Genomic DNA, 26,919 nt, shown 5'->3' on the forward strand with positions numbered 1-26,919 from the left:
GGAGGTTGCCGCCTCCTAGACGGCTTGTGGAGGAGTTGCCCGGTGACCTCTCCGAGAAGATTGTGGAGGAGGCCCGGCGCCGATTTGTGAGTGGTCTGGAGTACACCACCTTCGGAGTGAAGGAAGAACTACCCTAGTGATCGAGGCTTGGGTAGTCCTCTCCATGGGCCGGCTCCCGCCTTGCCCACCCCTTGACGAAGGGGGCGTGCGGTGGCTTCGAGGTTGAGCACTGGAGTTGGGATCGCCTCAACGGGGAGTAGGAAACCGGCAAGTTGCCGAACCTCGGTGAAAAATCTCTTGTCTCCTTGTCTCATTTACTTGTTGCATTTACATTTGTGCAATTTACATTTCTAGAGATCATTTCACCCTAGGATTGCTAAACATTGACATAGGAGTGTGATTTACTTTCCTAGAGATATAATAGAGCCACTATCACCCTAGGATTGCAAAACATAACTTAGTTACTTAGTTAGAGTTGACCCTCACCAAGCCTAGCAACTTAGGTTAGTTTCGATTAGGTGTCATTTAGTTTTAAATCGCCTATTCACCCCCCTCTAGTCAACATCTCGATCCTACAATAATTACGACCATGAAACATGGGTAGATGTCTCGAGCACGCAGCTCGTCAAGAAACTAAATGTCTAATGATGTAATTATCCCATTTTGTGAGCTAGTGGTAATTAAGCAAGGCTAAGCATACATATAATTCTAGCAAGATCAACATAAGTATCACGAGCTAGATAAATTATCACCCAAGGTTGAGAAAGGACAGATAACAAGTAAACATGGCACAAGCGAGCAGATAGGTAAACCCTATTCCCATGTAATTGGCAAAACATGCATATTTATTTGCAAACGGTAAAACATTTATAAATTGGGATCAACATGCTCAAGGGGAATGTGTGACTTGCCTTGCTTCTTCACTTTGATCTTCCGAACACTTATCCTAGCGACCGCGGACTTCCGAAATGGCGAAAGCTACACGCTGGCACGCAAAACAAGGAAAAACACTAATAAACACCAAGAAAACAGTACATAAAAAGTAAACAAACATGTAGATCTATATTTTAGATGAATTTTGCAAGTTGAATGGCTCAATTCGGAGTTCGTATGAATTAGAAATGAAGTTTAGATGTTTTGAGCCATTTAAATGAATTTATAGAATTATTAATGATTTATTGCGCAATTATTATTTATTTTCTCAAAGGACAAGTTAAGCGCTGACGTCAGCAAAGGGCCGGCGTCGACAGGCGGGCCCACACATCAGCGGCTCCAAGGGGAGGACACACGGTGGACCAAGCCCACCGCGGCCTAGGCGGCACCGTGGACCCGGACCACGGGACTGGTCCATGGGACCGACGGCTCGGATCGGCCAAGAGCCGATCCAACGGCCAAGGGCGGCCCGGCTAGGGCACGGCACGGCTCAAAGCCGGCCGGCGAGTGGCCACCGGTGACGTGGGACGACGCGCGGAGGGCGGCAAAAGGGAGAGGAGGAGGAGGCGGTTCTCACCGTGCGAACGGGGCGGCGAGACGAAGACGAGGAGGCGGCCAGCGGCAAGGATTAGGCGGCCGCGGGCTCCCCGGGGTGGTGGCGATGGCGGTGCTTCAACGACGGCCCGCGGCGGATGGAGGCCGGGATTTCCTGGGGAAGAAGATGGAGTGGTTAGGAAGGAAAATAGGCAACCGGAGCGGCGAGAATACCACGCCGGAGAGTTGAGGAATGGTGGGGCTCACCGGTGGCCGAGAGATACCGAGCTCCGGTGGGTTTCCGGCGATGAACAACGGTGACCGAGGTGCTGCACGGCGCTGTGAGGCAAGAGGTGAGGGCGGAGCAACGCGGCGATGGCTAAGGCGAGGGCGGCACGCGGCTGGAGGCGGCGTATGGTGGAGCTCGGGTGATGCGGTGGAATGGTTGTTCCAGCGGCGGTTTGAGGGAGAGGAGCGGTTGCCGGGGTGCTACGCGATGCGGCGAAGCTGATGGTGGCAGTGGCGCGGCTTAGCAGTGGCTATGGCAGGGGTGGCGCGCTGTCGGAGTCGGCAAAGGCGGTGGAGAGAGGTGGTGCGCGTGGCGGCATTGTTTCGGATGCTAACAGAGGAAATGGAGTAGGGGACGGGGCGTGGAGGAGCGCGGTGATGCCAGTGGTGGTGGCGTGTGGATGGAAGGTCGCCAGCGAGGGGCGGCGATGGGGATCGGCGCGGGGAGAGCGAGGGAGGGCGTGGCGGGCTTGGGAAAAATGGGGGAAACGGATAAGGAGAGCACGGGGAGGCCGGGGAGTGGCGAATTTGGGGCGGCAACGGCCGGCGACGCGGAGCTCAACGTGGGCGGAGTGGGGCTCGATTTGCGCGAGGGGGAGTCGATCGGGCCGAGAAGGGAGTTGTCGGCCCGAGAGGGAGGAGGGAAGGAGAGAGGTGCGAGCGGGCCAAGGAGGGAGAAAAGATCATGGGCCAAAAATGGCCCAAGGAGGAAGGGGAGATTTATTTAATTGATTAAATGAACTTTGTGACTTTTAAAATTAGATATTGAGCTCCGAAAATTCCGAAAATTAGTATATCAGGGCACAAAAAATATTGCAAAATATTCTCGGCCAATGATTTTTAAAGGAAAGTTTAATTCCCTCAATATTTCACTTGATTAAATTGATTTAACTTTTATTTAATTTCTAGAAAATACATTATTAATTGATTTTAAATCCCGAACGAAAATCGGGGCGTTACAATTATTGTTCACCATAATCAACTAAAATATAGTGATTGCTTTGGTGAATTATAAACACTAAAGTAGATATTAATTGCTGAGACATGGTGTTTAGTTTATTGTTATCTAGTAATTGCTGTGTATCCCACAGTACGTTTGAGGTAGGTTGTTGACAGCTGTTAAGTGCACAAATAACGCCGTCAATACCTACATAAAACCATAAATGTGAAACATCCAACATAGTGGTAGGATTTATTTCTAACAATTTCCACGAGTGTTGGTGCATATTAGTATGCAAGTGATCAACCACCAAAATTGGGAGAGAATGAGCATAAAGAATGGAAATATATTTTGCTCTGATGAACTCACATGGTTTTAAGCTACAATATATAAAATGTGCAATCATTTGAAGCCAAAACATGGAGCATCATGAAGTGGGGCCCACATGTCAGCATCCGGAAGAAAGATGTGGGCCATGGGAGCCAACCAGGGTTCGGCCGAACCCCCTGGTTCGGCCGAACCCCTAGCTGGCCCAGTCCAGCCCATATTCGGTATGACGATTGTACTCCTCATCCCAATGATGGTTGTGGCCGTTTCTACCGGTGGAAGCCGTCATAGAGAGGACACTTGTCAAGAGAAGATAAAGCTAGAGGGAATATTCTCATAGGATGCTTGGAGCATCTCCACTCCCCCAAGGCAACTCTCCACCTATAAATATCCCTCTCCTCTCCCTCATTCACACACACCAAAGCATGAGCTGAATTATAAGAGGCTCTAGTGTACTTTATTGCATATTAGAATAGGGAGAGAGTAAGGTAGAAGGAATCGGAGGAATCCCGAAGTTGTCGGTAATCTCCTCCTACTTTTGTATCTTGTTAATTACTCTGCTTTAATAGAAATATCATTCTGAGTATTTAAGATTTGCTTAGTCATAATTACTTTTTGGTTAGTTCCTAATTAGCATACAGGATCATTGTTCACTATAGTCCATTTATTTGTAGTGATTGCTTTAGTGTTTGATCGGCACTAGAGTAGTTATTAATTGCGTAGACGTGGTGTCTGGGTAATTAATCTCTAGTGGTTGCTATGTATCCCACAGTACGTTTGAGGTGGGTGTAGAGGTGGTGATAGCCCTCAAGAGCACTTATGTCCTCCCTGTCCACGTACGTAGTAGAGCGATATCTGGGAACAGCGGATTGCCAGTGCCTGAAGTATTGTGTTAGGATTAAACTTAAGCTTTCCCTAGACACTGTTTCTCATTAGGAAATCCTCTCTGCCCTCTGCCCACATTAGCTTTGTGTCCTTGGATGAACCGGAGGAAGAGATAATCACACACGTTCCCTTGGATTCGATACCCTTGGAATACTCTGTAAGGGAAGTGCTACATCGGTATATCTGTGCGCTTGTGGATTCTATCTGTGATCGTAAGAAATACCAACAAGCATTTCTGGTGCCGTTGCTAGGGAACGGTTGCTGTTTATTTCCGAACCTTGTTCATCCTTATCCTTTTTACCTTTTTATTCAACCTCTACCCCTGCTATCCCATAGAAGTATTCCTGTTCAATCCTTCTCGACCATGGAGCAACCTCTCTTCGAGTTGTGCGCTCCTCGGGACGAATTTTACGAGCCACCTCCTTCATCGGAGCCAATTTTAACACCTAGCTATGAAATTCGTATCGAATTCATCAGTATGGTTAGGGAGAAATCTTTCTCTGGTTTAGGCCAGGAAAACCCCTTCCACCATCTTCAGGAATTCGAAAAGCTTTGCTCGTGCCTTAAGATTCGAGACATGAAGCAAGAAACTGTTCGTTGGAAATTGTTTCCGTTCTCTCTTCATGAGAGAGCGAAACAATGGTATACATCTACCGTTGGGTGTGTAAACGGTGACTAGGAGAAATTGTGAGACATGTTCTGCCTCACATTCTTCCCTATAACCCGTATTACTACTCTTCATGTAGAAATTCTGAGTTTCCAGCAGATAAATAAAGAATCGATTGGTGCAGCCTGGTTCAGATTCACTAATTTAGTTCAGTCTGGTCCAACCCTGTCTATACCCAATTACGTGCTATTACAGCATTTTCATGCGGGTTTAGGTAGGGAGTCTGCATTCCATCTCGACATCACTGCCGGAGGGACGTTCATGCACAAAACTCCATCCGAAGGCAAGGAAATTCTAGACCGAATTCTAGAAATCACCTCCTTCATAGAGCAACATTCTGAACCCCTCCAGAAGGTATCGGTGTCAAAACAAGAGGAACCTTCAATAGCCAAATCTGAATCAAATCCTTCCACACCATCAGTTTCAGCTAAGGTATCCTCTCTCGAGCCATCAGCACCGAAGAACGAAGAATTTCAAACTTCGGGATGCGCTCTAGACTTCAGGGGTGATCTCCATAACGATCATGAGAACTCGTTGACAGACATACCCCCTGATGATGCACCGATAGAGGAAGCAATGGCAGTTCTGCTTCATGAGTCCCCTGAGTCTATTATAGAACAGGATGATCTTCATTTCATTCAAAAAGATTCTGGCAAGACCGTTGAATTGCAGTCCAAAGAACCACCATCACAACCTCCTATCGAGCCTGAACCTTGTCCCTCTGGCCATCAAAATGTTGTTCTCGACATTTGTCAAGAAACAACCTTGTTCTTGCACGATGCATCTCTTGAGAAGGAGAAACTGCAAGCCATGGACAAGTTAGAGACATCAACTCTGGAGGATGAGAACTCCACAAATGAGCATGAAAACTTCTCTTTCAAAATACCCTAGGATTCATGCTTACATAAAGAATCCTTAGAGTTCTATCCGATTAGTATCACTTCCTTGTGTGAGAACCATAACCACCTTTCGGGCCTTATCTCTAACATGTTTAGAAGGTTGGTTGTGGATGCTTTTGTTTATCATAAATATTGCAAATCTCGTATGTGTTTGTGGCACTAATCTTGTAACGAGATGTCTCCATGGTCGAGCTTGTGACCATAAAGAAAGCACTGCCGGGAGATACCCCGGATTATCTTGGTAAGTTGTCTTTCCAATAAAAGAAAAAACCAATTTTTAGGATATTATGCACCTTCGGGTATTCTTGGTCACTAACCATTTCAGGTTGAGATTAAGAACGAGGGATGTACGATGCCTAAGAACTCGGGAGCTACATCAAATGTACATTTTGGTGATCCTTGGTGTTGAAACACACTTTATGAAGACTCCAACATAACACACATGGTTTTTGATGTCTTATGACATCAAAGTCCAAGTGTGGGGGAGGTTGACGAGCTTGTATGATGAGTTCCATCAACCAAGGCCATCTTGGTTTGCAGTTGGTGTTAGTTTTACCTTGCTGAAAAAAAAGAACAAGAAAAAAAATGAAAAGAAAAGAGAGACGGAAGATATAAAAAAAAGAGATGGGAGAAGAGGACAGCAAGAGAGCAAACGGACTACATTTAGATCAAAGACCGCATTATGTGCGAGTCTTTAAAATATGGCTATACACCTTGCTAGTAGTAACCATGCTGCCAGGCTATACCCAGCCCCTCTCTTGAGCTCATGTGTCGACTTGGCTTAGCCTTCATCCAATCCTAGCTGTGCACAACTTCTCGCTCCCGCAACACCTACATACATACAACCAAGAGGAAATGCCCTCTTCTTTTCGAGCTGTTTGCTGCTCCACTCTAGTTAGCACTTGCATACTTGCCCGAAAAGAGATGCATCCTATGTCTCTTTAGCATTATGCCGACGGAACATGCCTTCAAGGCATAAGGTTCTTGCACCCAAGATGTGTGCATAACCGAACCACTCGCCTGAGTTGGCATGGTCAAAGTGCCTTCCTCCGCCACAACCTGCATCCAGATGGAGGAAAGAACAACAATCACATTTGACCGTGCCACCGCTCCAAAGATTTCAACATATACATCATGCTGGCTGTAAATATACTCAGGTATACAACAAAAGATTCACCATTACTATTACTCATACTTATCTCTAGTTGAGTCTGGCTTGATCATGCATGGTTATGCGTCCTCGGTCTATTTTCATATGTTATGGTTTGGGTGGTCGTCGACATTCATAGGCTTCTCAAATTAAGCATGATGCTTAGGATAAATAGCTTGCTTTAATCAAAGTTGACATGGTGTCAAGTTTGTTTAAATGAACCGTAGAGCCAGTACTTTCATGGACTTTGGATGTATACCCTTCGTGGACTAACCCCTACAGGAAATTATTCAATCTGATGGGTGAGTTCTCAAGCACGAGTCACACTGGAGGTAAGTCAAGGGCCAGGAACAAATCAATTGCCAAAACATACAAAGGAGAAACATATCACCTCTCAAGGTACACGGTACGTATATTTCCAAATGCTCCTTTTCTATGTTATATAAGTTTATCTCAGCCCTGTATGAGTTTTGCTTGAATAAAAGTTTGGTGAACAAAAATTTTTTTTTGAAAAAAATGTTTTTAATAATAAAAGAAATGACTCTCGAGTAAAAAGAAATAAAAATGACAAAATAAAATTATGGCAAATTGGTGGGATCCACGCGCTTTAAGTTTAGAATCCAATTCCTTTTTAGTATGGATGTGAACAACTAATCTTGAGGCTATGATAAAATCTTTTCAAATCTTTGTAGTCCCTCGGGTATTTGTTGTCCACTAACATTTTGCAGGAAATAAAAAAGACAACTAAGGAGCAGTGTACAATAACTCCAACATCCATACCAAGATCCTTGGTTTATGAGAGAGATGCACAGGGAACCAAGCAAAGCAAATGCAACACTTTGTTACCATCGATTTGGTTCAAAGCTTGGTAAGTACAATCTGGTAAGAATCTCAAACACCCTGTGAATCATGACGTCATATATCCGCCCTGCTAGGATAACCACCATTCTCATTGTTGCCATAAAAAAATAAAAAAATGAAAATGAAATAAAAAATAGGCACTTCATGCGCCTAGAGTTATTTGAATAAAATTTGGCTCACCGGTATTTCAACCCGGTGGAAGCCCATTTTGCTTTTTATGGTTTTTGTTGAATAAAGACAAGGTACAAAACAAGTGTGGGGGAGTCTTTTCGGAACTCCCGACGCGCAATAGCATCAACTCAACATGACAACCTGATGAACACCAGCTGACGGCCGCGCACAAAATTCGGCAATCAGAACCATGTCCTGGCTAGGTCGGCCGAACCAAGTGTTCGCCCGACCCTTGCTTGGACCAGCTCTGTCACCCTTCTACCGTGTGGTCAGGTTTGCATGTCTCCTTCCTTATCCTCCCTAGTTTGTGAGTTAAACTTTTGCGGAAAAATTGAATACAAATTTAGTTTGACTCCAAATGAAAATTGAAAACCTTAACTCTCAACAAATAAAGTTCTCCTATGATTAATCATGTATACTTTTTATTCTTTGCTAACACTTGTCACTTGTGAACTAACATCTATCATAGGGAACCTTGCTAATCTAAGTTATGTGATATGGTTATGACAAAAGAAATTCCTATACAACTGTCATGATACTTGGGATTTTATTTTGCGAAAATAAAAACTTTTTCGAGCAATACTCCTTAGTAACTATATTATTACCTACTAAGGCCATATATAATTCTCATTGCAAAATTCTGATATATGTTTAGGCTGCTTGGCATTACATTCAGCTTTGTCAAATTATTGTCACCCATGTGAGATGCTTTCATACTTTCATGATCAAGATCACACCACACTCCACATACACACACTATGCTAAACTTCTACACTGGAAGCTAGCATCCCTCATCCATCATTTATTTTATCCATTATCCACAAAATAAATACTCCATGTCATTTATGCCTCTTCTTTCAAAATTCTTTCAAAGAAAAAAAGAAACAGAGAGAAAGGCGTGGCTATGAAAAAGAAGGAAAAAAATAAAGTCTTTCTCATACAAGAATGGAGCATTGATGAAAAAAATAATAATAATAATAAAGAGAATCTTGCTCATACGAAGTATGGGGCATGATGAAATAAAAAGAGGAAAAGAAATAGCCATGCACTCTCTTAAATTTCCAAGAGAAAGAATTGGAGGAGGAGGTATACCAAAGGAGTTGTTATCTTTTATTTTCCTTTTCCATCCACACATTTTTTTTATACACATACACATATCACACACATGCACATTCTTGATCAGAAAGTATGACTTGCTATCTCCTTCGGTCTGGTATTTTGGCTTTGCAATATACCTGATGCAGGTATGCCCCGATTGATCCCTACCGAGCTCCACCTATATAGCCTTTTAGAATAGGGACAAATCGGCAACCATGCCTTGGTGAGGATCCGCAAATCAAACCACGTGAGTGATTTGAGAGATTTATTCGAAGAGTATAGCTACTTTGCGAAAATATATAAAAATCCCAAGAGATTGATAGGAGGATTAAGGAGGACTTGAGTCACGATCGTTCCATTCATCAATTGCCCAAGATGGTAAGTTAGACACTTCAATAGTTCACAGGTACAGGTATGGCTTAGAATAATTTGTGTACTTGTATTATATCTTGGGAAATTTTATTCCACATTAATCCTTAACCTTCACTCGGGACGAGTAAAGAGCAAAGTGTGGGGGGTTTTGTTGACGGCAGTTAAGTGCCAAAATAAAGCCGTCAAAACCTGCATAAAACCATAAATGTGAAACTTCTAACATAGTTGTAGGATTTATTTCTAACAATTTCCATGAGTGTTGGTGTATATTTATATGCAGGTGATCAACCACCTAAGTTGGGAAAGAATGAGCATAAAGAATGGAAATATATTTTGCTCTGATAAACTCACATGGTTTTGAGCTACAATATATAAAATGTGCAATCATTTTGAGCCAAAAAATGGAGCATCAAGAAGTGGGGCCCACATGTCAGCATCCTGAAGAAAGATGTGGGCCAGGGGAGCCAACCAGGGTGGTTCGGCCGAACCCCTAGCTGGCCCAGTCCAGCCCATATTCAGTATGACGGTTGTACTACTCATCCCAATGATGGTTGTGGCCATTTCTACCAGTGGAAACCGTCATAGAGAGGACACTTGTCAAGAGGAGATAAAGCTAGAGGGAATATGCTCATAGGATGCTTAGAGCATCTCCACTCTCCCAAGGCAACTCTCCACCAATAAATACCCCTCTCCTCTCCCTCATTCACACACACCAAAGCATGAGCTAAATTACAAGAGGCTCTAGTGTACTTTATTGCATATTAGAATAGCGAGAGAGTAAGGTAGAAGGAATCGGAGGAATCCCGGAGTTGTCGGTAATCTCTTTCTACTTTTGTATCTTCTTAATTACTCTGCTTTAATAGAAATATCATTATGAGTATTTAAGATTTACTTAGTGAGAATTACATTTTGGTTAGTTCCTAATTAGCATACGGGATCATTGTTCACTGTAGTCCATTTATTTATAGTGATTGCTTTAGTGTTTGATCGGCACTAGAGTAGTTATTAATTGCGTAGACGTGGTGTCTGGGTAATTAATCTCCAGTGGTTGCTGCGTATCCCACAGTACGTTTGAGGTGGGTGTAGAGGTGGTGAGAGCCCTCAATAGCACTTAAGTCCTCCCTATCCGGGTACGTAGTAGAGCGACATCTAGGAACAGCAGGTTGCCAGCGCCTGAAGTATTGCGTTAGGATTAAACTTAAGCTTTCCCTAGACACTGTTTCTCATTAGGAAATCCTCTCTGCCCTCTGCCCACGTTAGCTTTGTGTCCTTGGATGAACCGGAGGAAGAGATAATCACACACGTTCCCTTGGATTCGATACCCTTGGAATACTCCATAGGGGAAGTGCTACATTGGTATATCCGTGCGCTTGCGGATTCTATCTGTGATCGTAAGAAATACCAACATAGGTGTGGAGGTGGTGACAGCCCTCAAGATCACTTAAGTCCTCCCTGACCGGGTACGTAGTAGAGCGACATCTAGGAACAGCGGGTTGCCAGTACCTGAAGTATTGTGTTAGGATTAAACATAAGCTTTCCCTTGACACTGTTTCTCACTAGTAAATCCTCTCTATCCTAGCCTATCCTTTGCTAGGTGTCCTTGGATGAACCGGAAGAAGATCTGACCGTACACGTTCCCTTAGACATCGGTATATCCGTGCGCTTGCGGATTTTATCCATGACCATAAGAATTACCAACAAGCATATCTTGCGTCGTTGCTGGGGAACGGTTGCTAATCATTTCCGAACCCAGTTCATCCTCGTATCTCTTTTTTGTTTTTTATTCTTCCTCCACCCCTGCTACCCAGAGAAGCATTCCTTTTAAACTCTTCTCAACTATGGAGCAACCTCTCTTCGAGGTGTCTGCTCCTAGGGGCGAATTCTATGAGCCACCTCCTTCATCGGAGCCGATTTATACAACTAGCTATGAAATTCGCGCCGAACTCATCAGCATGGTTAAGGAAAAACCCTTTTTCTGGCTTAGATCTAGAAAATCTCCACCATCATCTACGGGACTTTGAACAAGTCTACTCATGCCTTAAGATTCGTGGCATGAGACAAGAAATTGTATGGTGGAAATTATTTCCGTTCACCCTTCAAGAGAGAGCGAAGCAATGGTACACCTCTACCGTTGGATGTGTAAACGGTAGTTGGGAAAAGTTGCGAGACAGATTCTGTCTTGCCATCTTCCCAGTTACTCGTATTACATGTGGGCCCATCTTATCCATTTGCTTGCTTAGGAGTGAGGTTTTCTCCATTTTCTCTTTATTTTATTTGATAAATTCCTGCAACATGTTATTCTCCAAGTACAAGTGGAAATATATTATTTGGAAATAAACATACATTGTATGCATAGCTAGTTCTCCATTATTTTAGTTATAGTGACTGTCGAAATTTATCGGTAACGACCGTCAACAGGCTGTTCTAACTTAGCTGACATAGCTGGCAGACCTGACTGAATTGGAGCCATTAGTGGGTGAGGAGTTTGGTGGTGGTGGTGCTGCCCACTACTGTTGTGGTTGACGCTGTTGTAGGGATGGTGCTGACAGATAATCATGGTGGAAGATCGAACCTGCTGTCCAGTCATGAAGCGAGGCTTCTGATTGTTCCCCGGGGAAACCCTGAACTGACTAGTCTTCCTTTTTCGGTCCATTTTGTTGTGCTGCTCCTCCTGACGGATAGCCTTGTCCACAAGCTTCTCAAAGTCCTCAGAGTCTCTGGAGATCATCTAATTGGTCAATTCATCATCAAGACCTGACATGAACTTCTCATGCTTCTCGGCATCGGTGTACACGTCCTAAGGAGCGTAGCGCCCGAGGCGGTTGAACTCGTGCAAATACTCTGTAACTATGCTGGTTCCTTGTTGCAAAGAACAGAACTCTCCTTTTGTGCCACAATCCCCTCAGGAACCTATGCCTTCCTGAAGCTTTGACGAAACTCTACCCACGTAACCTCCATTGCAGCTGGACGGGTTACCACCAGGCATAAGCGGAACCCTACAGCTGGTGTGTAGCAAAAGCAACCTTCTCTTGGTCGTTGCAATGGAAAAGGTTCAGCTTCTTCTCAATAGAATGGAGCCGGTCGTTGGTCTCCATTGGATTGGTGGTGCTTGAGAAAGTTAGTGGCTTTATATGGAGAAAGTCTAACAGTTTGGACAGGTGCGATGGTGGAGGACCAAACTGTTGGTTCTGCTGCGTCTGCTGCAACATCTGATGGTAATGTTGCTGCATTTGTTTCGTCATCGTTGTCATCATCTGAGTATGGTTGTCCAGCACCTGAGTGATCGTTCGGTTCTCGAACGGTGGCGATGAACTGCTGCCAGTTGCACCGTTGGCGTGTGCTCCATTGATCTGCTCTTCGCTGCCACTGGCGTCATTGGAGACACTGCGACCATTCCTTGACTTCATCTTGAGGGGATAGATAGAAATAAGAGAAAAGGAAGAAAACAGATGGCTTAGAAACTAATCTTTATTATAAATTTAACTGCAATTGATCTGACTTGAATTAAAACACTACAAAGGAGGCAAGCAACTCCTAATTCAGGCAACCATACCACTGACACATGATATCGACCGCCGACTAACCCACAAGCAACAAACCTAAACACAGAAACCAAGCATACAACTAAGAAGACAATAAAGCTAAAGGCGGTGTCTCTGAAGCTTGGAGCGACACTTGTGATCAAGGAACAGGTCTGACATCTAAGGAAGACAAGGGGTAGGAACTAATGCACGCTCAAATCCAAATTAAACAAAACAACAAATAACTCAAGTATCTAGCCAAGCACTATTTTTTTTATGCATAGAGCATTGTACATGAAATGACACTAACTAAGCAATAAATTAATGCCCAAAATAGATACTACATAGTAGTAATGATGCGCATAAAGATTGCGCCCCATCAAGTCTAGACACGAATTAACGCATATACCCCGATAAATCCCGATTGACTGTCAAATAAATTCAAACTAGAATTTTACTAAAACCCTAGACTGATCTCATTTTCATAAATTTCAATTGAACAAGCGATCAAGATTTTTCCCATCAACCACAAGAACAAACCCTCATTTTCCCGAAACAAATCCAATTGCAAAGAGCATATGCAAATGAAAAGGATTCGAAGGGCTCTTAGGGTTTCCAGTTAGCTTGTCCTACAATCAAGGTCGGCTTTGATACCAACTTGTCACACCCAGAAATTCATGAACCAGAATCTCTAAGCTGAATGTGCATTAAAACCCCTGTCCAGGACCAGCCAGGGTATACAAACGATAATTGTTGACATACAGATCCATGTCTTACAGAAACATTAAAAGATTACAAATGCAGCGGAAAAGAGAAAGGCGAGCTAATCTTGAAAGCCTGACTCCTGCAGTGGGGCGACTCCACTCCACAGGCATCCTTGACGGCAACGACGAACCCAACTTCTCCGGGAGAGCTCCAACTGGGAAGATTTTCAGCTCTGGTGTGGGGAAGAGAGAGCAAGACTGAGTACTATCCACTTTACTCAGCAAGTCATACAGGAAGGGAAGGTATGATGCAAAATATATCCAAAGGAGGCTAGGGGTCATTTGCATAAAGCTAGCATTTAAAAGCAGTAGTTGAAAGTAGTAAAACAATTGTAATAATTAATCAATACTAACCAATCCCTGCTCAACGCTACACCACGTTGAGATAGGCCCAATCCACCACCTGAACTAACCAGTTCCATTAAGCTAATCTAGGGGTGATTCTAATCACGGTGAATTTGGTCGACCGCACATAACCGCGGCCACAACTATTCAAATAGTTTTTACTCTGATCAGAGGTGTACAACTGTACCCACAAGACACAACCCCACGACACGTCGTGTCATGCCCAGAAATTCACTAGTAATTTCTGAAGTTATTTGTGCATAAAATCCTCGTCCAGGAATCAGCCGAGGTACACAAACTGACAATTTAATATACAAGTCCATCAAAATAATAACATTGCATACTTACAAAAGAAAAGAAAAACAGCAGTGGATTAATGGTCTAGCGAAGCTCCGGCTCCACTCCCACAGGAAGCTCAACTTGGGTATAAGCCAAACGTCCTCTTCTTTGCGACTTCTCTTCAACTGAGGTTTGATTGATTATTGCAAGGTGAGTACATGGAATACTCCGCAAGCCACACAGCAAATATGCAAGTGCACAAGGATACCGAAGGATGGCATAATATAGGCTCATTTGGAAAACTAGCATTAAGCAAACATTTAAGAGTAGTAAAACAGTAGAGTAATTAATCATCAATATTAATCAACACTGAACAGCACACCCATGCTGCTTAGGCCCAACCATCCTGAACAAACATACCCGGCTGTACAGATCTAACTCCAAACCAGGAGCTAAGCAAATTATTACCAGTTATAGCATCAATAATTATTGTGAGAGGTGTGAGACTAATCACGAAAAATATTGCTCAACCCGCCATTTACCGCGGGCACGGCTATTCGAATAGTTTTACTATGGCCAGAGGTGTCACGTCCTGATAAATTCATCTCGAAATAAAAATCATTCTCTAAAAGGAATAATAGAATTAATTAAAACTCGAAAAGAAATTGGCAAACCTTAAAAAGCAAACAAGAAAAATTCGAATGTGGCCCGGAGAATTTTTGTTAAATTCTCCTTGGTCAAAAAGGAGCCCTCAAATTTTACTTGAATTTTCAGAACACCGGAAATAACTATAAGCAACAACAACCTTTATCAAAGTTTATTAAAAAGAAAACTAAAAATAATCCTCCTTCCGCCTTTGGGCCGAGTTCATCCCAAAGTCTTTCTCTCCTCCCTCCATTTTCCCTCCTCTCTCGGGCCTCCTCTCCCCCCCCCCGGCCCATCTCCCTCCCCCTCCCTTCTTTCTCCCGGGCCGCACTTCTCTCCTCTCCTTCCCGTCCCACTCCCTCCTCTCCTCCTCCCGCCTAGGCCTGCCCCGGCCCAAGCCGAGCCGCAGCCCTCCCGCGCACGCGCGCCGCACGCGCGCTGACCGCGCGGACTGGTGGGTCCCACCCACCCGGTCGTCGTCCTCCTCCCGCCCGGCTCCTCCTTCTCCCATGAAACCCTATCAATTTCCTCCCTCAAATCTGCGCGAATCAATTCCCTTCTTTCCAAATTGATTAGGGGGAATTAATCCCATTTCCTTCCTCTTCAATCCCCCCTAATTTCCACCTTGAATGGCACCCTCAATCGCCCGGAACGGCCGCGCCATCCCCGGCCACCTTCCATGGCCGCCGGCAGCCATTCTCGGCGCCGTTCCGCCCTCTCCCGTGCCCGGCTAGCTCCCCTCCGCTATAAAATGGGATCCTCTTCCTCTGTTCTCTCATTTTAGCCTCCTCCCGTGCCACCCCGTGGCCGCACCGCCTCTCCCCGCAGCCCTCCTCTCTCTCTCCCGTGTCGCCGGCCACCTCCAGCCGCCTTTGCCGCCTCGCCCATGCACCGGTAGGCCGTGCTGTCACCATTCTCGGCGTCGCAGCCGCCTCCTCTCCCCCGGCCTGCCCTCCATTTCGCGCGGTGACCGCCGGAGGCGCGTCCTCGTCGACGTCCAGTGGTGTTGCCGCCACTGCACCACCTCCAGTTGCCGACGTCGCCATCTCCTCCTTCGGTACCGCGGCATCGACCTCCACCCTAGCCTCTCCTTCCACCTCACCGACGTTTCCTTCGGCCACTCCTTCCTCCGTGCCCGTGTGCCGGCCGACGTCGTCGTCTCCTCCGGCATCGCAGCGGCAACGTCGCCCTCGGCCTCGCCTCCCCTCCACCCGTACCCCGCCGGTGTTTGTCATCGTCGTCTCCATCCGACGTCGCCATCCCCTCCTCCGGTCGGCCGATCCTCCTCGCCGGCACGTCATCTTGCTGCGCCGCCACCGTCGTCGGCATTGCAGCGGCGTGTTCCATGCCGTCCTCGCATCCGTGCAGCTGCTGCCGGCTGCCCTCGTCGCCTCCCCACCGGCCCGGTCATCATCGCCCTCTCGTCATTCCCGGTCGTCATGGCGTTCGTCCCTCCGTCAAGCCGATCGCGTTTCGTCAAGTGTGCTGCAGCCTCTTCGTCGTCTTCGTCCTCGGCTCCGTGTCGTCAAGCCTTGTGCAGGCCTCGTCTCGCCTTCGTCCAAGGATCACCACCGAAGTCATTCCATCACCGTTCGCCTCCGTTGTCCCCGAGCCGTCTCCGCCGCGCCCGTTCGTCATCGTCGTTCCGCGCCTCGTCTTGTGGTGGTAAGGATCCCTCTTCTCGCTACCCCGTTCTCGTCCTTTTGGTGTCGCCCCGTGCCCGTCGTGCGGTTGTCGACCCAGGTACCCGTGTACCGGTGTCAGTAGTCGTTCATGTGTGCATGTGGTGACCGTGTTAGTGTGCCCGCTCGGTAGTCGCGTGGTTTCCACGTGTGCAGCCCGCATGGTGTCTAGTGGAGTCCGTTTGTCGGCCACTCACCTTGGTTGACAAACAGGGTCCGCTTCCGTCGACCCGTGGACCGTCTCTGTGTACTCGGTCTACCGTGGGCCTTTGGGTTGACATGTGGGGTCTGCATGTCGACAAGCGCAGCCTTCCTGTCTTTTCCAGGCTAGCGCTTACACATGTTTTATAGTTGCAAAGCCTAATTATAATAATCCGCAAATCTTCATGTAACAGCAGTAAACTTTGGATGACCATGTCTTGGTCATACGAACCCCGAATCGACCCGTTCAAGTCTCCTAATGTTTGTTATAACCCAAAGAACCATGTGCTTTCTTTTTATGTATTGTTATTGCTTCTTTATAGGCTTGTAGCTTTGCTTGTGTGCTTCGCGTAGCTTATGTCATTCCGGAGGTTCCCGAAGCGTGGTTCGCTGTCGTCGCCGATGGTTCGGAAGGCCGTTCTCTCTGAGCAAGGCAAGTCGCATCACCCTTGAGCATATTGAATCCTAGTATATAAAACTATTTTGATTTAAATTATTGCATTACCGCTTTATTTAAATTCCCGCATTATCACTATTTTATTTAGCACTTCCTATTAATCCTTGTTATAGCCTTATCATTGTTATTGTTTATTATTACCTTGTTCACCCAAGGAAAATAAAACCCCAACTAGTGGGTACTCCATTCATGGTTCCATTTGTATGAATTTAGGTAGATGCTTCGCTGATTAATTAGGCAACACTAGGTGGTTTTATAACTTTAGACTTTGGGAATTCTCATATCACTTGGACACTATGGAATGGTTGGCTTATGGTGGAATTGGACATGCCCCACTCTTCCTCTTTCAAAACCCCTAAAACCTGTTTTCCGGTGGGGTTTGGGTGCATGCCAGTTGTGGGAAGTAGAACCCCGGCCAAGGATTAAGCTCAGGCCTCTGTTGCAAAGCACTACCGTACTAACCACATGACTAATTGGTAAGGCTTAACTCGGTGCTCGGTCTAGTCCTGAACAAAAGGACACGGATAGAGATGGATGAATTCGTTGCGACGATGGATATCTCTGAGGCAAATGAAGGCTACGTGAGCTGCGGCTCGGTAATCGAGATGTCTAGGCAAATGAAGGCTGCACGGGCCGGTGTCCGTTAGTCGAGATGTCATGGCACTGGACTAGTACGCGGGTGGTCTCACCCCTATGTGTGTAGCGCACCCGGTCAAGATCCTGTTGCTAGGGGCTCAATCCTAGCCTGCCTGTTCGGGATACCTACCGTAGGCAAGGTTGGGTCGGTACTTTTGTTCACGGCTAGGATGGGTGATGTCACACTCAGAAATTCTCGAACCAGAATTTCTAAGCTGAATGTGCATTAAATCCCTGTCCAGGACAAGCCAGGGTACACAAACGACAATTGTTGACATACAGACCCACGTCTTACAAAAAATATAAAAGATTACAAATGCAGCGGGAAAGATTAAAGCGAGCTAAACCGGGAAGCTTGACTTCAGCAGCGGGCCACTCCACTCCACAGGCAAACCTTGACGGCAGCGACGAAACCAACCTTTCTGAGACGGCTCCAACTGAGAAGAACTTCAACTCTGGTGTGGGGGAAAAGAGAGCAAGACTGAGTACTACCCACTGTACTCAGCAAGTCATACCGGAAGAGGAGGTATGATGCAGGATATAACCAAAGGAAGCTAGGGGTTCTTCTGCATAAAGTAGGCATTTCAAAGCAGTAGTTGAAAGCAGTAAAACAGCTGTAGTAATTAATCAATATTAACCAATCACTGTCCAACGCTACACCACGTTGCAACAGGCCCAACCATCCACCTGAACTACAGCAGTTCATTAAGCTAAACTAGGGGTGAGACTAATCACGGTGAATCTGGTTGATCGCCCATAACCGCGAGCACGGCTATTCGAATAGTTTTACTCTGGCCAGAGGTGTACAACTGTACCCACAAGACACGATTCCACACATGTCGCCATGCCCCGAAGTATCACCATGATACTGCAAAGGGGAAAATCGTGACAAGACCCTCCGCATAACCCTCCCCTAACCATCCACACCACGCTAAGGTTTCACCCCCACCCCTCAAAAGGCAGTGGGCAGTCCCCTCTTGCGCCGCGGTGAATCCGGCAGCTAGACAACCGGACACCCCGGCTGACCCAACTCCATCACGCCCACCCTCGCCACCGGTGCCTAGGAAAGGGTCGAGCTATACTTCAGATCAAGCAGTTACCCACTCCCGCTTGTGGTAAGCACGGTAAGTCTCCCAGGGTTTCCCGTGAACCGGTCCTTAACTGCCATGGGTGCGACCAGCAAAACCATGCACTCACAGCCCGCCATTCAGTGTATTTTAATTAACTAACACCATCGCGGTGGCACCAATCCAAAGCTATGCTCATAGTCAAAGTCTATGTAATAATGTGACCCCCATTTGTGTACTAGTTGAACTAAGCATGGCTAAGCACTTCCTAAACCAACATCTAGTCATTTTAATACCGAAGTTGTCAATGGCATAAGGAAATCAATATATGGCTGAGTAGTAGGACCCATCCCACATGACATTGTAAAAGAATGCAACATTTAATAGAAATGCGGGATATTTATAAATTGGGTACAATATGATCAAACATATTGGATGACTTGCCTTGCTCTCGAACCGATGAGACCTCAGCAACGTCTTCGAGAAACCGCGGATCGACGAAACGGCCGAAACCTACGCGACAAACAAAGCACACAAGGAAAACATGCTATAAGACTACTGAAACAGGAAACAAAACCATTTTTAATGGATTCTTTGCATTTTTCTTGATTTACTGAGACTTGAATGGACTTAAACGGAGCTCGGATGAATTACTTATGAATTCTTTAATAAAGAAAAAGTCCTTAATTAATTATTGCGCAATAATACCTAGGGCTGACGTCATCCAAGGGGGGCGCCGACAGGTGGGGCCCATGGGCAGTGGCTCAAGGTGGCCGGTCTACCGTGGACCGGGACCACGCGGGTGGTCCACCGCCGGTCCACGGGACCGACGGTCCAGATCGGCCGGGAGGCCGATCGGACGGCACGGCGGCGGCTAGGCACGGCTCGGCTCGGCTTCAAAACCGACCGGCCGGCCATGGCAACCGGCGGCGACGCGCACGGTCGCCGGCGACAGCAATCGGCGGCGTGGGAAGCGACAGCGGACGGGGTACAGGACGGCGGCGTCGACCGAAGGCGACGGCGAGCGCGTGGAGAGAGGCGGCGCAAACGAGAGAGAGGGGAAGAGGGAGGAGGGGAGGATCCTCACCGGCGAGTATGGCGGCCGGAGCGGAGGATGAAGGTGGCGGCGATGACCTGGCGATGAGGAGGGGCGGACGGGTGGCGGCGGCACCTACGGAGGAGGGAGTTGAGAAGGATTAGGAGTAGAGAGAGTGACCACGGTGGCCACCATTGTTGGCCGGAGACGAAGGAGAATGGATAGCTCACCGGCGTGCGAGGAGAACCGGGCTCCGGTGGGGTTTAGCGGAAACCGAGCGGCGGCCTGGCTCACGCGGCGGCAATGCTAATGGCGGCGGCGGCTTGGCGCGGCGGCGGCTCTAGCGGCTGCGGCGCGTGACCGGAGGTGGCGGCAAGCAACGGCGCTAGTGGCGAGCGGCGCGCGACCGGTAGGAGGCACGGGAGAGCGCGGCGAAAAGGGGAAAAGGGAGAGCGAGATGCGGGGAAGCTTTATAGGGGCTTGAGAGGGGCGGACATGGCCGGGAAACGCCCCGATTTGGCCGGCGACGTGGGGGAAGAGAGAGAAAGTGGGGGGGATTCAAATCGAATCCCGCCCATTTGCGGGCGCGCGTGCGGGCGGGAATGGCGGGGAGGGCGGCGACGTGGGGACGCGGAGTGGGGGCGCGGCGTGGAGCGGAGAAGGCAGCGGCGCGGACGGTTTTGGCGGCGGTTGCCGTCGTGGGGCGGGCGGCTGGAGGAAGGGGACGACCTGACAGGTGGGCCCCACCTGTCAGCGTCCCGGAGAGAGGGGAAAGGGGAACGGGCCGGCCCAAAGGAAGGAGGCCGAGCGCGTGGAGAGAGTGGGCCAACGGCCCAATAGAGAAAAAAGAAGGAAAAGAAAAAGAAAAAGAAGAAAGGATTTTTCCTGGGATTTAAAATTGCATTTTGGTGATTTTTAATTGGTTAAAATTATTTCCAAGGCTCTGAAAATTCCACTAAAAATCTTGTTAATGCATTGGAGCATGGGGAACTCAAGAAAAATTCCACCACGCTATTTCCGATTATTAATTGCATTTATTAACTAGGGATTTAGCTCTAGGTTAATTAAGATAATTTCTTCGGGCAATTTATTTAACCAATTTTTAAAGCAAGAAAAAGGGGAAACTTCAGGGTGTGACAGGTGAAGGGTTATGTCACATGTTTACGACGGGTTCCAAGGCCATGGAATGCGGAGTAAAGATGTGTCTTGTGGGTAATGATGTACACCTCTGATCAGAGTAAATCTATTCGAATAGCCGCGCCCTCGGTTATGGGTAAGCCTAGCAATGTACCCAAGTTAGTCGTTTAATTCTTAAAACTTGCTTAACAACTAAAATGTGGAATGGTTGGCCTTGGTTGGCTTGGGACGAGCTGGGACCCAGGTCGGGTTACCAGTTTGGTCTGAATCATCGTAGGCCTTTGGTTAAGGCAGGTTCGTGTGGGTTCACGGCCTTGATTAATAATATTGTGTAGCTCTAGGATCGTGTTTACAAAATAGCTTTGAGCAACTAAGTGTCTTTTAAATGTTGTTTATTGCAAAACTTAACCCCTATTATTACCCCTTGTACCCCCTTGCATTAATCATGCATCTCCCGGTGTGGCTTGCTGAGTACGGTGGTTGTACTCATTCTTGCTCTATCTTTCCCCCCTTCAGTAAGAGAAGCTTTGGAGAAGAAGTCCTAGGTGGAGTCCTGGCTTATATCCCAGTTGAGCGCCTGTGAAGATGGAACCATAGGCCCGCTAGTCCCTGCTAGTCCGCTGCTGTTTATTTTTTATTGTCAGGTCTGAAGTGCCTTTGTAATAATGTAAATATTATCGATATAATAAAGATGTGTCTTTTATATCATGTTTGTGTGCTGTACCCCGGCTTTTCCTGGGACGGGGATTAATACACTAGCGTTCTGGAAAAGGTATTTTTCCAGGCGCGACAAGCTGGTATCAGAGCCATCTCGACTGTAGGTTAAGCCAAGTGGATAAAACCTAAGGACATATTTTATACATGAAACTATTTGTGAAAGTTCCTTTTTTCTCCATTCCCTAATGCTATTTGCAAAAGGTTTACTCCCTTCTTCCTTCTTCGAATTTCAACTAGTACTAGATGGTCATCTTTGCGAAGAAGAAGATGCCGTCAATTGTCTGCCAAAGCTCCGGAAGACTGTTGGGTCCGCTAGCGAAGCAAAGGAAGCTGTGAAGCCAGCTGTGAAGCAGGAGTGAAGATCTTGGAGAACCCGTCACAGAACCTAAGCCACCCTCTAGGGTAGAGTCATAGTCGTGTGCTTCCTTGCTTGTGTGCGTAGCGCGTGGTTTGCATCAGTGGGGTGTGATGTAACCATGCTAGGTTGTTTGCTTAATCAACTTGTAGAATAAACCTAACATACATCATAACAGAAAAAGATTAGATCTGTTAAGGTGCTATCCTTAGTTTCTGATCTGTCCCTCCCCTTTTGTTTTCCCTCTCTCCCTCTCCAAACCTGGTAACAGATGGCTGACAATGAAAAAGGCAGTAAGGTCAGAAATCAGGACAAGGGTGCCTCATGCTCCCAAGTGAATAAAGCACCAGACACCAGTTGTGTGGTAGTGGTCCAACACCTAATTAACCAGAACAAATTGCTCATAGATCTATTACAACATCATCAGACGCCAATTCTGAACCCGAGTCAGATGCAACCTCAAGTGCAATTTGAGGCAGATCAAGCACCCACATCGCCAGACAACGTGCCACTAGCATCCCAACAGGCCCATTGTGCCATGCCACATGTGGACTCAAAAGAAGCTATAATCATTTGTCTTATCTACGATGAACAAGGGCACTATGCAAGGAACTGTCCTCAGCAGAAAAGAAAAGCACCAATGCGAACCGATGATGAAGTCCGTAAGATGACCATTACCGGCACAGAATGGCCTCCACCAGGAATGACAAAACGTCAGATAGGAAATTTCTTTCGTGGTGCACCACAGTTGACCCAACATCTTTTAGCTAATGGAGGTAGAGTGTCTGATAGTGAAGATTCAGATCAAGTCTCCTCAGGGGATGAAGATGAGAAGTCTCCCTAAGGTTTCAAGCAGAATAAAATGGAACATAAGGCATGCTCTCGTTGTGGAGAAATCGGTCATGTTGCTAGCTCATGTGTCACTACCTGCCTTCATTGTGAGAAAGACCATCCACCCGGCGAGTGTCCAATGAGCAGGATCACTTGTTTCTTGTGTGAAGGAACTGATCATGTACCAAAAGATTGTCAATTCAGTTTTCTGCTGACGAAGAAGATGGCCAACCACCCCGCCAGTTCCAACAAAGAGAAGCATCAAGACCACGTAAATCCTCGACAAGAATACAGTTTTCAGCCTAACTCCAGAGTAGGACAGAGGAATCAAAATGGGAAAAGCAAATCCCGAGTTCGGCAAGATATCAGTTGCTTAAATTGTCAAGAAATTGGGTCATTTCGCCGCCAGGTGCCCGAAACTGAGAAACATAGCTGCCAGCATGTCAGTCCATGCAACTCCCCACAATCAGAAGCTTGTTCCTTAGCGAATTGTCATCCATGCATCCCGAAGCAGTCGTATAGCCTGAGTTGCAACAACTGAGTGCACTACCACAAAGGTGTCAATGCTTAATTTCAGCCCCAGCCACCAGTTGACAAGACAGAGGCCAATATCTGCGTTGTACCTTTGGATGTTCCAGTACAGCAGCCGAGAAATTAAGTACTTGATGAAGAACTTGGGCGTAAGAAAGTTATTGTTTGTTACAACTGCAGTGAAGAAAGACATTACTCCAGAAATTGTCCACAACCAAAGCGTAACCCGCGCCATCATTCCGGTCGTTATGCACGAAGAAGACATGACCACAATATCAGGGTCACTGGAGCAAATGCAGTACCTGTTAAGCCTAGTGCTAGTCAGTAGCAACCATAATACTCTTGTATCGGTGTTCAAGAACTTTTGTTTTATAGCTATTCCCCGTCAACCATGTAATAAGAGAGAAACATGAAATAATGAATGAGTTTGGCATGTTTATGAAGGATCCATGTTAAGATTGCAAGTGCTGTGAGTTATGTACGTTTTGTTGATGATTAAGGAGACCTAGGGTCTCATTTCCGTGAGCTCCTACTCTATTATGAATCAAATAACCTAGTTGTAGATAGAAAAGAAAATCAAGTGATCAACCAAAGAGATATTTGTTTGGACTAAGAGTTTCATATGTGTCTTTTTCTGATCAAAGGCAACGACAGTCAGTATAGCTTTTGACGAACTACTTCAAGGTTTCTCCGAAAGGCAGCAGGGCCCAAGGACCTCATTGCCCCAGAAGCACCCACAACACCCGGAGCGAAGAGTACCTGGTTGAGAAAGGTCAAAAGGTGATTGATGGAAGAGATCGGAAAATATGTTTGGTTACTGGGAAAAGAAGTAGGTCGAAAGGTGATTGATAAAGGATAACGAGAAACATGATTTGTGTCACTCGAGGAAGACTCCCGATAGCAATCGACCCTACAACAGTCACCCTGTCATTAAGGTAGAAGAATTTGCGAGTAAGCAAGATGACCACAGGTAGAAGTACTTCTATGAGGACAAGGAAGTCAAGAAGTTAACCTAAACAGTTGGAATCTAAAGCTCGGTTCAACCTTCAGCTCTATGTCCGTTAGTCGAGATGTCATGGCACTGGATTAGTACGCGGGTGGTCTCACCCCTATGTGTGTGGCGCACCCGGTCTAGGTCCTGTTGCTAGGGGCTCAATCCTGGCCCTGCCTGTCCGGGATACTGGCCGTAGGCAGGGTTGGGTCGGTACTTTTGTTCACGGCTAGGATGGGTGAAGGGTTATGTCACATGTTTACGACAGGTTCCAAGGCCATGGAATGCGGAGTAAAGATGTGTCTTTGGGTAAAGATGCACACCTCTGATCAGAGTAAATCTATTCGAATAGCCGCGCTCTCGGTTATGGGCAAGCCTAGCAATGTTCCCAAGTTAGTGGTTTAATTCTTAAAACTTGCTTAACAACTAAAATGTGGAATGGTTGGCTTGGGTTGACATGGGACGAGCTGGGACCCAGGTCGGGTTACTAGTTTGGTCTGAATCATCGTAGGCCTTTGGTTAAGGCAGGTTCGTGTGGGTTCACAGCCTTGATTAATAATATTGTGTAGCTCTAGGATCGTGTTTACAAAATAGCTTTGAGCAACTAAGTGTCTTTTAAATGCTGTTTACTGCAAAACATAACCCCTATTATTACCCCTTGTACCCCCTTGCATTAATCATGCATCTCCCGGTGTGGCTTGCTGAGTACGGTGGTTGTACTCATTCTTGCTCTATCTTTCCCCCCCTTCAGTAAGAGAAGATTTGGAGAAGAAGTCCTAGGTGGAGTCCTGGCTTATACCCCAGTTGAGCACTTGTGAAGATGGAACCGTAGAACCGCTAGTCCACTGCTGTTTATTGTTGATTGTCAGGCCTGAAGTGCCTTTGTAATAATGTAAATATTATCGATATAATAAAGATGTGTCTTTTATATCATGTTTGTGTGGTGTACCCCGGCTTTTCCTGGGATGAGGATTAATACACTAGCATTCTGGAAAAGGTATTTTTCCGGGCGCGACAAGAGGTGTACAAATTTACCCATAAGACTCAACTCCACAATATGTCACCATATTACCATGTGCCCATGCTGAACATGTCACCATTTGTGTAGTTATGACAAGACCCCTCGCATAGCTCAACTCAAAGCAGCGCACCTTTCCTGGATAATAATCACCCCCTCAAAAAAAACCAGAGGCATGGACTCCCCAGCGACCCCCACGGACTTCTCGCTGCTTCTCAGTCTGGCGCACCACAACAAGCCTTGCTATACCATGTGTCCAGCCGTTGCCCATTCTGGCTTGTTGTTAGTACGGTAAATGTCTCACAACAGTAGCTCGTGAACCGGTCATTAATTGACATAAGCACGACCTTCAAAACCATGTGCTCACAACCCACCATTATCAAGTTTTAGTTGGCAAGTAATTAATTAATCAATCATGATTTGATGCGCACTAGAGTTCCCGATCTTCCAAAAGGTTCTGATAAACAACGATTTGGGTGGAGTCACGACACAAATAGATCCGGCTTCTTGAACGCGCACACTCTTGAGCCCCGCAATCGTAGCACCACGTCTCTTCTGATTATCACCCGTGTCAAAACACGGATGACCTCGCCGAGAAGGCTAATCCCTGTTTGCCAATCGAAGAACACAAACAAGAACGAGATAGAAAACAACCAAAATTACAGATGAATGATTAAGCTCACGAGTTGGGGTCTTACAAACCGATCTAGCGGCGAAACTGTTCTCGACAGAATAATCTAAGCAAAACGCAACTCTAAATGATGACAGCTACTGAATTAATATGATTAGGTTCGTCCTAGAGTTGCCCTAGGGCCCACACCCCATTGGGCTAAGCCTACGACACAATTACAAGGCCCAAAACTCAAATCAGATTCGGACTAGATGAGGTATGTGGCTTGTTTTGCAGATTCCTGGCAGCTCGGTAGGAATTTTGATGTGGGACCAAAACCATCTTAAAATAGACTCCATGAGCTTTCCAACAAGTACTTATGGGCCCCGAAATTCCTTCTAGATCAGCAGCTAGGTCCGTTTGAAATTGATGTTGTCAGGAGGCCCAAATCCGAATCCAAAACGTGTAGAACTTTATCTATTGTCTTCTATGGACTAAAAGTGACGTGGTGAGATAAAAGAAGACTTGGAGAAGGTCTTGGTTTGGTCCCCAATCAACTTCTTTAATCATCCATGCATTAGTTATGCTCGATCTCTTTTCCTTCGCCCAAGCAAGTACCTCTACAAACGAAAACACACAAAACTCATTGTGTAGCAACGTTTGTTCAAATATATAACAAGTAAATCTAATGTAGAACATATGCACCTTTATTTGATTAATACATAAGGTAGTCATGGTTATATCCGAGCTAGTTATGTCCTCATCACGATTGACCATCGAGAGCTACCATTAAATATAATCATACGTGGTAGTGTAACATTAGTTATCCCAATCATGTGCTAATGTTTCTAAGCATGGCTAAGCAATTATGTCTAACATCTAGCTGAACCAATATATAAATCTCAACTAGTCAAATTATAATAACCCAAGGTATCAAGGAATAGAGTAATCAATGCAAAGTGGCCATAACA

General features: G+C 46.2%; 1 long non-coding RNA gene across 1 annotated transcript; it reads left to right on the plus strand.

The window, feature by feature from the left end:
- Positions 1-8,754: 8,754 nt before the first annotated feature.
- Positions 8,755-17,020, plus strand: LOC136355852 (uncharacterized). The gene is made up of 3 exons (XR_010740377.1): positions 8,755-9,940; positions 13,497-13,653; positions 16,886-17,020. It is a non-coding gene; the product is annotated as an uncharacterized lncRNA (long non-coding RNA).
- Positions 17,021-26,919: the final 9,899 nt, after the last annotated feature.

This window comes from Oryza sativa, chromosome 3, assembly GCF_034140825.1.
Source record: "Oryza sativa Japonica Group chromosome 3, ASM3414082v1".
NCBI lineage: Eukaryota > Viridiplantae > Streptophyta > Magnoliopsida > Poales > Poaceae > Oryza > Oryza sativa.